Raw genomic sequence first — 15,181 nt, forward strand, 5'->3', positions numbered from 1 at the left:
CAAGATTATTGATCGTGTCGGACCAGTAGCTTACCGACTTGAGTTACCTCAACAACTCGCAGCTGTACATAACACTTTCCACGTCTCAAATTTGAAGAAATGTTTTGCTAAAGAAGATCTCACTATTCCGTTGGACGAAATCCAAATCAATGAAAAACTTCAATTCATTGAAGAACCCGTTGAAATAATGGATCGCGAGGTTAAGAGCCTTAAACAAAACAAGATACCGATTGTTAAGGTTTGATGGAATGCTCGTAGAGGACCCGAGTTCACCAGGGAATGAGAAGATTAGATGAAGAAGAAGTACCCGCACTTATTTCCAGAAGATGAGCCAACACCTCCAATCGCATAAAATTTCGGGACGAAATTTATTTAACGGGTAGGTACTGTAGTGACCCGAACTTTTCTGAACCTTTCTATGATTATATGTTTAATGAAAACTATATTTACATGATTAAATGGTTCCAACATGTTAAGCAATCAAACTTGTTAAGACTTGGTTAATTGAAACGGAAATTTTGTAAACGTCTGATTTCCCAGTTTGACCAATGATTGACGAACGCTATAAGTTGTATATGACATGATGATACATAAATGAATAAATATATATGTTTAACATGATATAATGATCATCAAGTATCTCATTAAAAATAGTAACAATAAGTTATATACTTAAAAAGGAGACTATTGACGTATGAAACTCGAAACGATACATATAACGATTATTGTTATAACCACGTCTTACTAAATATATATGAAGCATATTAATACATTGTTATATTATATATAACATGATAATATGATAATTAAATATATCATTAAGTGTATTAACAATGAACTACATAAGTAAAAACAAGACTACTGACTTAAGGATTTCGAAACGAGACATATATGTAACGATTATCGTTGTAACGACATTTAAATGTATATATCATATTAAGATATATTAATATATCATAATATCATGATAATATAATAATTTAAAAACTCATTTGATATTATAAACATTGGGTTAACAACATTTAACAAGATCGTTAACCTAAAGGTTTCAAAACAACACTTACATGTAACGACTAACGATGACTTAACGACTCAGTTAAAATGTATATACATGTAGTGTTTTAATATGTATTCATACACTTTTGAAAGACTTCAAGACACTTATCAAAATACTTCTACTTAAAAAAATGCTTACAATTACATCCTCGATCAGTTTCATCAACAATTCTACTCGTATGCACCCGTATTCGTACTCGTACAATACACAGCTTTTAGATGTATGTACTATTGGTATATACACTCCAATGATCAGCTCTTAGCAGCCCATGTGAGTTACCTAACACATGTGAGAACCATCATTTGGCAACTAGCATGAAATATCTCATAAAATTACAAAAATATGAGTAATCATTCATGACTTATTTACATGAAAACAAAATTACATATCCTTTATATCTAATCCATACACCAACGACCAAAAACACCTACAAACACTTTCATTCTTCAATTTTATTCATCTAATTGATCTCTCTCAAGTTCTAACTTCAAGTTCTAAGTGTTCTTCATAAATTCTACAAGTTCTAGTTACATAAAATCAAGAATACTTTCAAGTTTGCTAGCTCACTTCCAATCTTGTAAGGTGATCATCCAACCTCAAGAAATCTTTGTTTCTTATAGTAGGTTATCATTATAATACAAGGTAATAATCATATTCAAACTTTGGTTCAATTTCTATAACTATAACAATCTTATTTCAAGTGATGATCTTACTTGAACTTGTTTTCGTGTCATGATTCTGCTTCAAGAACTTCGAGGTATCCAAGGATCCGTTGAAGCTAGATCCATTTTTCTCTTTTCCAGTAGGTTTATCCAAGGAACTTAACTTAGTAATGATGTTCATAACATCATTCGATTCATACATAAAAAGCTATCATATTCGAAGTGGTAAACTAGTAATCACTAGAACATAGTTTAGTTAATTCTAAACTTGTTCGCAAATAAAGTTAATCCTTCTAACTACACTTTTAAAATCAACTATACACATGATCTATATCTATATGATATGCTAACTTAATGATTTAAAACCCGGAAACACGATAAACACCATAAAACCAGATTTACGCCGTCGTAGTTACAACCGGTGGCTGTTTTGTTTTGGATAATTAAAAACTATGAAAAACTTTGATTTAAAAGCTATACTTCTGGAAAAATGATTTTTCTTATGAACATGAAACCATATCCAAAAATTATGGTTAAACTCAAAGTGAAAGTATGTTTTTCAAAACAGTCATCAAGATGTCGTTCTTTCGACGGAAATGACTACCTCTTTCAAAAATGACTTGTAACTTGTATTTCTGACTATAAACATATACCTTTTCTGTTTAGTTTCATAATGTCAAGTTTAATACGAAACTGTGGCCGCTTAAATCACTCAAAACGGATTTAAAATGAAGAAATTATGGGTAAAACAAGATTGGATAATTTTCTTGTTGTAGCAACGTGAAAATTGGTAACAAATCTATATTAATCATATCCTAGCTAACTTATATTGTATTATACATGTATTCTAATATATTATGTAATCTTGGGATACCATAGACACGTATGCAAATGTTTTGACATATCATATCGACCCATGTGTATATATCATTTGGAACAACCATAGACACTCTATATGCAGTAATGTGGGAGTTAGCTATACAGGGTTGAGGTTGATTCCAAAAATATATATACTTTGAGTTGTGATCTAGCCTGAGACGTGTATACACTGGGTCGTGGATTGATTCAAGATAATATATATCAATTTTTTCTGTACATCTAACGTTGGACAACTAGTTGTAGGTTACTAACGAGGACAGCTGACTTAATAAACTTAAAACATCAAAATGTATTAAAAGTGTTGTAAATATATTTTGAACATACTTTGATATATATGTACATATTTGTTATAGGTTCGTGAATCGACCAGTGGCCAATTCTTACTTCCCGACGAAGTAAAAAATCGGTAAAAGTGAGTTATAGTCCCACTTTTAAAATCTAATATTATTGGGATGAGAATACATGCAGGTTTTATAAATTATTTACAAAATAGACACAAGTACGTGAAACTACATTCTATGGTTGATTTATCGAAATCGAATATGCCCCTTTTTATTAAGTCTGGTAATCTAAGAATTAGGGAACAGACACCCTAATTGACACGAATCCTAAAGATAGATCTATTGGGCCTAACAAACCCCATCCAAAGTACCGGATGCTTTAGTACTTCGAAATTTATATCATGTCCGAAGGAGGATCCCGGAATGATGGGGATATTCTTAATTATGCATCTTGTTAATGTCGGTTACCAGGTGTTCACCATATGAATGATTTTTATCTCTATGTATGGGATGTGTATTGAAATATGAAATCTTGTGGTCTATTGTTACGATTTGATATATATAGGTTAAACATATAACTCACCAACATTTTTGTTGACGTTTAAAGCATGTTTATTCTCAGGTGAATACTAAGAGCTTCCACTGTTGAATACTAAAATAAGGACAAGATTTGGAGTCCATGTTTGTATGATATTGTGTAAAAACTGCACTCAAGAAACTGATTTCGATGTAACATATTTGTATTGTAAACCATTATGTAATGGTCGTGTGTAAACATGATGTTTTAGATTATCATTATTTGATAATCTACGTAAAGCTTTTTAAACCTTTATTTATGAAATAAAGGTTATGGTTTGTTTTAAAAATGAATGCAGTCTTTGAAAAACGTCGAATATAGAGGTCAAAACCTCGCAACGAAATCAATTAATATGGAACGTTTTTAATCAATAAGAACGGGACATTTCAGTTTCAGTGAGTGAAAAAGTAGATACTTTGATATGGTTTTATGTTTTACAGGCAAGAAAGATGTTGGCGCGAAATGTGGTACAAAACAGCGGTTAAAGGCGGATTATGGACAGGATTTAAGAGATTGAAAAGTGACCAGGAAATTAACATTGGCGTAAAATACGCCATTTTGGGCGTAAAATACACCACATCTCAGGTCCGTGCAGAACAAAAGTCAATCTTTGGCGTAAAAATATGCCCAGGAAAAATTACATTGGCGTAAAATACGCCAATGCTGGCGTAAAATATGCCAATACAATTTTGCTGGTGCCGGGAAATTCGAAATTTAGCTTTGTGATCAAGTTATCCAACCCCTATTTAAATGGAGCACTAGGGTTACGGAACCAACACTTTTTCCATAGGTTTTGCAGCAGAGATCACTCCCAAACACATAAAAACACCATCCAATCATCATTATTCAAGGATTCAAGGTAGGATTAAGGTGCGGTTTATCATGCACTCTTCAAGAATCTCCATGATTGTCATCACCAACATGCTTGGCTAGTTTTCTTAACTTTATCCTTTCCATGAACAATTAAAATATGTATGTTTCATACAAGATTATGTGATTTGTGATGTTTAATACTTTTGGATTATGATATTGTGAATCAAGTTGATTGTTGATTAATGCAAGTTCTATGTTTTGTTATTGCAAGTTAAATTATTGTGATTTAACAGTGTGTTCTTGATCCAACTTAGTGTTAATTAGATTAGGGATAAAGATACCTTGTCTAGATTGCATAGTTTAATCCCAAAGTGATAGAAGTAATGAACTCAAGAAATATTGTCTATGAGATTTGATCAACAATTGATTAACATAATACTTGTTTGAATGAATACATGTTAGATTGGGATTGTGAAAGGATAAAGGCTTTACTCTCATTGCTTACATCTCAATACTCTCAGTTGCACTTTAGTTTAAGTTTTCAGTTTTAATATTAGTTGATAAATCTTAGTAGTTTTTAGTTAAACAACCAAACCAATCTTGAAATTGCTTGCGAGTTAACCATAACTTCCCGTGGAACGAATCCTGCTTACCCTATCTAAAGTAGAGTAATTAGGCTATTTTTGACCGGCCCTTTGACACCGATCAATGAGCTCATAGCAGCTATAGCTGAAAGCAGACCTGATCTTACTGCCCCTATTAAGTCTATGTATGACCAGTTACGAAGACCAAAAGTGAGAAAATGCTACAAATGTGGCAGCAAGTTTCACTTGGCCTATCAATGTACTCAAACCTAACCCCCATCTGCTGCTCAGCAGAAAGGAAAAGATCATTAAAAATGACCCTTCCAGAACCCATCCTCGGATGGGTTCCCAAAAAGAACTAATCTCTTAGCTACTATACAGGGCATTCGAAACAAGCAAATCTGGTATCTCGATAGTGGATGTTCGAGACATATGATCAGATGTAAGTCCCTGCTATTGGCCTATCAAGAAAAGGATGGTCCAGTTGTTTCATATGGAGATAATTCATTGGGTTATACAAAGGGTTTTGGTACTTTAACAAATAGGAATGTTACATTTTCAAATGTGGCATATGTCGTTGGGCTTAAACACAATTTACTTAGCATAAGCCAACTGACAAGCAAAAGTAAGGTAGTCCAATTCAGAAGGAAAATTGGCACTATTTATGATAAGACATGGAAGCCACTGCTGACAGCTAAAAGAAATGAGAACATGTATCAAATTGACATGAACACATCAGTCATAGCAACTGATACTTGTTTTTATTCAAAGGCAATAGACAACCTCAAGTGGTTATGGCACAAGAGACTCTCACATCTCAACTTCAAAGATATTCACAAATTATCATGTAAAAGTTTGGTGTGTGGGCTGCCCATAGTGTCTTATGTGAATGACAGATTGTGTTCTGGTTGTGAAAAAGGGAAGCATCATCATGCATCATTCAAGTCAAAGCAGATTTCATCTGTTGAGAAACCATTTCACTTACATCATATGAATCTTTTTGGTCTTGTTAATGTGGCCAGCTGTAGTGGGAAGAAATATACACTGGTTATTGTTGATGAATATTCCAGATACACTTGGGTATTCTTTTTGAAGCAAAAGAGTGAAGCTGCTGATGAAATTATCAATTTTATCAAAAGAATGAAATTATTGAATGGGCAATTGGTGAATAAGCTAAGAAGTGATCATGGTACAGAATTCAAAAATGCAACATTGGAAGAATTTTGTGCTGACAAAGGTATTTCACAAAACTTTTCTGCTGTGAGAACACCTCAACAAAATGGTGTTGCAGAAAGAAGAAACAGAACTCTCATTGAAGCAGCAAGATCTATGTTAGCTGAGTCTGGACTGAAGAATTCATACTGGGAAGAAGCTGTGAATACTGCCTATTTTTATCCAGAATAGATCTTTAATTGTGAAAAGACATTAGAAAACTGCCTATGAAGTTCTCAAAATGTAACAACCCAAATCCGTTTAACCAAAAACGGAGTACATTTTTTTTTATTAGTTAGGTCCCATTAATATAATACATTTTCAACTCTATTTTAATCGAAACATAACATCATAACGATACGTTTAACAATCTATCATGCCCCTTGGCACACAAATTACACTTTACAAAATCATTTGTAATAATGACCCGATCACAAGAAATACGGGTTAAGACTCAATAACCCAACCCAATACCAAGAGCATAATCTCGGGGACTACCAAATCCCCCATCCGCGTCCAAATATCCAAAAGCTACCCCGTCGAGCCCAAGCGCTCCTAAGCATCTAGTCTACAACTAGCTAGCTTCATAATCACAATACCTGTAAAAAGGTAAACAACGAGAGGGGTAAGCATAAAGCTTAGTGAATGCAATAATTATACACATACATATATAATATACCTACTTGCAAACACTTACTCACATACCGCATACATGCTAGCAACACAAATAGCTTATCATCAAAATACAAAGCTATAAACCTCCAATACCACAAGCTAGCACAACAATATCATATATATAACCCGAACAATATAGTATGCTACACTACAACACAATAACCATGGTTAACCAACACACAAGGGAATGGTACTTCGAATTTCCCATCGGTGTTCATAACAACCGTTAGAGTACAACGAAATATATCACTAACCGCGAGGCGACACGGACAACGAAATATCCGTTCAAGCAATCGTTAGTGTACAACGAAATATATCACTAACTCTTGGGCGATTTAGACAACGAAATGTCCATAGTTAGTGTACAACGAAATATATCACTAACTCTTGGTGGTATAGACACGTATACCCAGCCCCATCCCCCGCCCTACAAATAGATACATTATATACACACATGTATAATCATTCCACTCACCTCGTGAACTCGAGCATTACAAACCATGCACGAAATCTTCACCACACGCAACCGAGCAATATTTTACCAATAATACGCATATAGGTATACACATAATCAACATACAACCCCATTTGGACTCTCGACCCGCCTAATTGAACAACAAGTGCAAAATATACCCTTTTGCACTTTAAATGCTACCCGAAGGTCCAAAACTAACGAGACTAGTTCCCGTGTTCTCGAAATACCCAATTATGTCAACTTTAACCTTTAAACGCATACTAGCTCGTATTTTACACAAAACCCATTCCATGGTTGACCAAGTTTGACTTTATTGCTAAAACACCAAATTTTAACCTAAAATCACTTCTCGCGAGTAATTACATGAAAAGCATCATTTAACACTCAACAAAAGCGTTTAACATCCAATTAATCCAAATTAGTGTCATCCTCAATTTTGACCCAATTCAAATTGTTCATTTTGACCAAAGTCATAAAACGCACCAAAATCACTAACGACTAGTGATTATATTTCCAAGACAACCACTAACACTTAAATCAAGTATTTACCTACTTGATTTACCAAAACTTGACTTAAAACTTAATTTGACAACGAATCGAGCTTACTTGTCCCGAAATACCCATTTGACCCGTTTTGATCTAAATTAGGGTTTACACCCAAAAACCAAGTCAACACAAATGTTCTAACGTTTAACCAACACACGCAAGACCCAAACTCATAATTTCATCACTCGAAACCCACTTTGACACATAAACCCTAATTTTGACCCATTTCAAAATTAGTCAACTCAAATACGCCCAAAGGGGTTCCAACGCGTCCAAAATCACTAAACTAAGTGATTACACCCAAAACCAAAGCCTAATCATGGTCAAAACGTCAATCAACCCAAAACCCGCCATGTATCAAAAATAACTAGTTTCCATAAACCCACTTCATCATCTAAATGGGTTTTACAACTAAAAAGCTAAAAACCCTAACTTGAATACCAAATCATAAAGATGAATTTCGGAGTTAGAACTTACCATCACTATCACAATGTAGCCGTGAATGAGGAGAACAAGTTTAACTCTTGAGACCCGACCCGAATCACTCTTCTTCATCCCCGATTCGAGCTTTCTCTCTCTAAACCCTTTACTCTCTCTCTAGGGTTTGGGGTGTGAGTGGGAGGGAAGAAATGAGAAGGAAATGAGGTTTAGATAAGATTGGGATCAGTTTTATGGCCAAAGACCCGTCCATATGTGAAATACCAACTTTGCCCCTCATTTAACTCATTAAAAGGCTGAAAAGTACCAGAACGTGCCTATTGTCGCGCCGCGGAGCAGATTTGTCGCGCCGTGGCCCAAAGGGTGATTTTAGATCACTTTTTTTAAGATTTTTGACCTTCAAAATAGGCTTTTGTCACGCCGTGGCCATTCTGGTCGCGCCGCGGCATTTGCCTGTTTCATCCGAACTTCAGCAAACTTGTTTTGGCCATAACTTTTTGACCGTAACTCCGTTTTCGATGAATCAAATATCGTTGGAAACGTAACAAGATTTCTTTTCTAATGGTAAGGTTTTGAAATATTAACTAAACCTTTATTTGGGGTTAAAAAGGTACATACACACCTTGTAACTCAAACAACGTCCAGTTTTCTTCGACATTCGAACAAGCAACATGTACATGCTTGGTACCCTTCATACACGCATCATACAATCATCTTTATACAATTATACAACCAAATATGAACATTCTAAAGATCAATCACATGCCTCGGACATGTATGATGAAAAACGGGATGTTACAACTCTCCCCCACTTATTTCGATCACGTCCTCGTGATCCTCGTCACTTAACTAATCCGGACCTACACCCAACGGTCCTCCGACACCCTCTAAACTCGTTGTCCATAACAAATCCCAATAACCCTTACATACAACAGGGACCACGCCCTACGATCCTACAAAACATAACCACGCTCGTCATCTATAATATCTTCCGTAATCCGAAAATTTCCCCACACGCTAATAATCACTAGCGTGCATTACCGCAACCAGCGGTATCTCATACACTCAACGTCAAAATACGGAAAACACCATTATATTCCATCAAATTCTCACGGTTACAACTCGCAACAAGCTACATCCATAACCATATCACCCAACGCGATCTACTAAATTCACTACGCCGTGAACTAAGTCTTGCATTAATCCAATCGAGAAGGATCCAGGCCTCATTAAAACTCCGAACTTCGTTGGTTCATAAACACATCACTCAACCGGTCAATCACGAATGTTCACCGAATCAAGAACCAAACTTCCCCTGTCTGCACCACCAGGTCATTCCTTCAATGAAGAAATCTCGGTATCACCAACTAATCACACTAGGGATACAAACTTTCCCATGAATTGATCCGCACACGATCCTCAGTCTCTGGATTAATCCAGGACAACAATAATACACCACGTGCTAAACAAAACATCAACACTTGACACAGGGTTTCTCCCCTAAACCCAACAACACATCCATACAAAACGGCTTCCTAGCACTAGCATGGAAACTATTTGTGTACTAGAATCCTGTCAATAGCGAATTATCATCCCAACAATTTGCAATTCGTCACGCGACCTTCAAAAGTATTCACCAACACTCGGTAAATCCTCTTACCTAGACCGTCCGTTAAGGATAGCCTCGACATTTTAATGCAACCAACACGTCACATCACTAGGGAACACACCCCCGCAAAGAAACAATATCCATGTGTCTCTATGTGAGACAATCGGAACCGGCACTCCGCGCCTCACAATCGTCCATAAAATGGAATAATCCACTGACGATTTCCACGATCACGTTTCCCGAAAGGGAATATATAGTATCCATACCGAAATCGAACTCGTACCTACTCAACAGCACTATCCGGGTTTCGCACCAACCCAATTTTTTTTTTTTCATCACGAGAGCACCCGCAACGACAGTTACATTCTCTCACGTCCGTGATCTCAAACTTCACACTTGGTCTCATACCGCACTTGGTACTGCACGACCACCTTATACAAGAAGACTTACGCTTCACTTGATCTAACACCACCGAAGATTCCTCGGGCTGCAGTAAAAACTCCCCCACTTAGGATTTATCTCTCCATTCTCACCGCCAAGATGATAACATCCCGCGGAATTGTAATTTCACGTCACACCTGACCATTCTCACCGTTGGTCATAAACATCAAATCACCGCAAATTCACTTTAGGCTCTTAGAGCCGACATGTACTATCACTTGAGACGTCGTACACGCGACGATATCGCACCATCATACCACAAATCATAATTTACAGCTCTTCATCGTTCGTAAAGCGAACTCCACCAAAGTCCCACACACGCCTCTATGACTAGGCATATGCCACTCCATTTAATCAGTCGTGCATCACAGTCGAGATCACCCGACCTTCTATGCAACGAACCATTATCAACAATTGCTCACTCTCATGGGGAAGAGTGACCAATCCGACACAATAATTGCATCGACCTCAATATCAACGCTTCATCATAACCTTCGACCTAATCGACCATTAAGCCCATCACCGGCTCACCGGTCATCCTTACTCGTCCATCACATAAGAGCAACAAGATTCGCTCATCTGCCACTTCATAAGAAGTATTTACTGCAATGCTCCTAAACTTCGACTTTTGCAACCGTCAAATTACTATCACCCGTCGATCACTATTTAAAATCTTCGATGCTTCCAAAGTGTATCTCACAGGCACCCTAAGCACAAAGTGATCACACCATCACCGGAGTTGAACATTACACTAGCAGGTATAAGAAGGCACCTGACGCCGTGTCATGCAGACTCCCACCACAATCAACCGAATTTTAGAAACTCGACCTTTAGGTTCCATACACCCAATGTCACCTATCTCTCTATAGTAATGACCCGAAGTCATATCCACCTGACAAAACCTTACGGTTTATCGTCTTATCAAAATTTCCTAGCGATCAAACGCTTCCCGCAATTTTCGCAAGGCCAAACGATATAGCCACACGAAACCTTTCATCTAACGCTAAAGAGATGCTTGGAAACACCAAGTCTTACACTCTTCCGCACATCTCAATAAAAACCACTACTACAAGGGATATTCCATTAGGAATGTTACCTTATAAGCCACAACACATTAACACAATCATCGTCATACGGGTCCCACTCCCATGAGTTTAACGACCCGAAGACTCCTCGATTCGCCAATTCCAAGGCAACTCACAACTAGAATCCTAACACGATTCTCTAACCACACACTCTACCGAGTGTAACTCAAAACTACAATCATTAGACTTGTTGCATTCCATTACGGAATTTAAATCCTCGACGCACACACACGCATACAATAAATCGATCATCCTAGTTACGATGAGTAACTAAAACCAATAACAATCTCAACAGTGCACCCACTACTTAGGGTGACTAAGCACGACCAAACTCGTGAGTTGCTCACTCACCTTAGCTAACCAGATCCACCGTAACACTTCCCGACTCGCAATGAACTCGACGTGACAACAATCACATCACCCGAGACAACTATAACCTAGGAACCATTAAAAGATTCCTCATTCATCCCGAATCTACCCCAACCATGTCACGTTTCCTCCGCTCGGTACCCGTCATGTCATGCTCGATGTCAAGATACACTTTTGTAATAATGGTGATCAATCACTATTACAAATGCATACCTTACCATTTCCGCATGGTCATGCAAAGTACTTTACCCGGACTGACGCAACATTCACACAAAATAACATGCGATAACTCCTAGTACCCGAATGACCCAAGTCCTTACCGTGAACTTGATCACTCAAACCGCCAAACATGCGAATCTCTCCAATAAATTCGTCCCTAGGACACCACACCAAAAGATACATGTATATATATACACCAATATACAATAATAATAAGCATACACAAGTACACCACAACAACAAGTCAACCTACAACCTAGGTGACTATCACTAAAACAACGTCCAAGTTCGCCTACTTACATTAGGCACTAGCGATCTAAGGCACTAATTTACACATGAAATAAGGCCCCACAAAATTCCACATTGGACAAGCACAAGTCCTAGTTATTCACCTACTCTAAGGCACTAACAAATCTCAATCCGACCCGTAATCCTACAAGTCCCGCAATTAACGCACCACTATCAATAAGTCTAAGACTAGGCACCTAATTCCCTTAGACTATGCTCTGATACCACTTGTAACAACCCAAATCTTTTTAACCAAAAACGGAGTACATTTTTTTTATTAGTTAGGTCCCATTAATATAATACATTTTCAACTCTGTTTTAATCGAAACATAACATCATAACGGTACGTTTAACAATCTATCATGACCCTTGGCACACAAATTACACTTTACAAAATCATTTGTAATAATGACCCGATCACAAGAAATACAGGTTAAGACTCAATAACCCAAGCCAATACCAAGAGCATAATCTCGGGGACTACCAAATCCCCCATCCGCGTCCAAATATCCAAAAGCTAACCCGTCGAGCCTAAGCGCTCCTAAGCATCTAGTCTACAACTAGCTAGCTTCATAATCACAATACCTGTAAAAAGGTAAACAACCAGAGGGGTAAGCATAAAGCTTAGTGAATGCAATAATTATACACATACATATATAATATACCTACTTGCAAACACTTACTCACATACCGCATACATGCTAGCAACACAAATAGCTTATCATCAAAATACAAAGCTATAAACCTCCAATACCACAAGCTAGCACAACAATAGCATATATATAACCCGAACAATATAGTATGCTACACTACAACACAATAACCATGGTTAACCAACACACAAGGGAATGGTACTTCGAATTTCCCATCGGTGTTCATAACAACCGTTAGTGTACAACGAAATATATCACTAACCCCGAGGCGACACGGACAACGAAATATCCGTTCAAGCAATCGTTAGTGTACAACGAAATATATCACTAACTCTTGGGCGATTTGGACAACGAAATGTCCATAGTTAGTGTACAACGAAATATATCACTAACTCTTGGTGGTATAGACACGTATACCCGGCCCCATCCCCCGCCCTACAAATAGATACATTATATACACACATGTATAATCATTCCACTCACCTCGTGAACTCGAGCATTACAAACCATGCACGAAATCTTCACCACACGCAACCGAGCAAGATTTTACCTATAATATGCATATAGGTATACACATAATCAACATACAACCCCATTTGGACTCTCGACCCGCCCAATTGAACAACAAGTGCAAAATATACCCTTTTGCACTTTTAACGCTACCCGAAGGTCCAAAACTAACGAGACTAGTTCTCGCGTTCTCGAAATACCCAATTATGTCAACTTTAACCTTTAAACACATACTAGCTCGTATTTTACACAAAACCCATTCCATGGTTGACCAAGTTTGACTTTATTGCTAAAACACCAAATTTTAACCTAAAATCACTTCTCGCGAGTAATTACATGAAAAGCATCATTTAACACTCAACAAAATCGTTTAACATCCAATTAATCCAAATTAGTGTCATCCTCAATTTTGACCCAATTCAAATTGCTCATTTTGACCAAAGTAATAAAACGCCCCAAAATCACTAACGACTAGTGATTATATTTCCAAGACAACCACTAACACTTAAATCAAGTATTTACCTACTTGATTTACCAAAACTTGACTTAAAACTTAATTTGACAACGAATCGAGCTTACTTGTCCCGAAATACCCATTTGGCCCGTTTTGACCTAAATTAGGGTTTACACCCAAAAACCAAGTCAACACAAATGTTCTAACGTTTAACCAACACACGCAAGACCCAAACTCATAATTTCATCACTCGAAACCCACTTTGACACATAAACCCTAATTTTGACCCATTTCAAAATTAGTCAACTCAAATACACCCAAAAGGGTTCCAACGCGTCCAAAATCACTAAACTAAGTGATTACACCCAAAACCAAAGCCTAATCATGGTCAAAACGTCAATCAACCCAAAACCCGCCATGTATCAAAAATAACTAGTTTCCATAAACCCACTTCATCATCTAAATGGGTTTTACAACTAAAAAGCTAAAAACCCTATCTTGAATACCAAATCATAAAGATGAATTTCGGAGTTAGAACTTACCATCACTATCACAACGTAGCCGTGAATGAGGAGAACAAGTTTAACTCTTGAGACCCGACCCGAATCACTCTTCTTCATCCCCGATTCGAGCTTTCTCTCTAAACCCTTTACTCTCTCTCTAGGGTTTGGGGTGTGAGTGGGAGGGAAGAAATGAGAAGGAAATGAGGTTTAGATAAGATTGGGATCAGTTTTATGGCCAAAGACCCATCCATATGTGAAATACCAATTTGCCCCTCATTTAACTCATTAAAAGGCTGAAAAGTACCAGAACGTGCCTATTGTCGCGCCGCGGAGCAGATTTGTCGCGCCGTGGCCCAAAGGGTGATTTTAGATCACTTTTTTTAAGATTTCTGACCTTCAAAATAGGCATTTGTAGCGCCGTGGCCATTCAGGTCGCGCCGCAGCATTTGCGTGTTTCATCCGAACTTCAGCAAACTTGTTTTGGCCATAACTTTTTGACCGTAACTTCGTTTTCGATGAATCAAATATCGTTGGAAATGTAACAAGATTTCCTTTCTAATGGTAAGGTTTTGAAATATTAACTAAAACTTTATTTGGGGTTAAAAAGGTACATACACACCTTGTAACTCAAACAACGTCCAGTTTTCTTCGACATTCCAACAAGCAACACGTACATGCTTGGTACCCTTCATACACGCATCATACAATCATCTTTATACAATTATACAACCAAATATGAACATTCTAAAGATCAATCACGTTCCTCGGACATGTATGATGAAAAACGGGATGTTACACAAAAGAAGAAGACCCTCAATTTCATTTCTACATGTATTTGGCACTCCCTATTA

Source organism: Rutidosis leptorrhynchoides, chromosome 3, assembly GCF_046630445.1.
Source record: "Rutidosis leptorrhynchoides isolate AG116_Rl617_1_P2 chromosome 3, CSIRO_AGI_Rlap_v1, whole genome shotgun sequence".
NCBI lineage: Eukaryota > Viridiplantae > Streptophyta > Magnoliopsida > Asterales > Asteraceae > Rutidosis > Rutidosis leptorrhynchoides.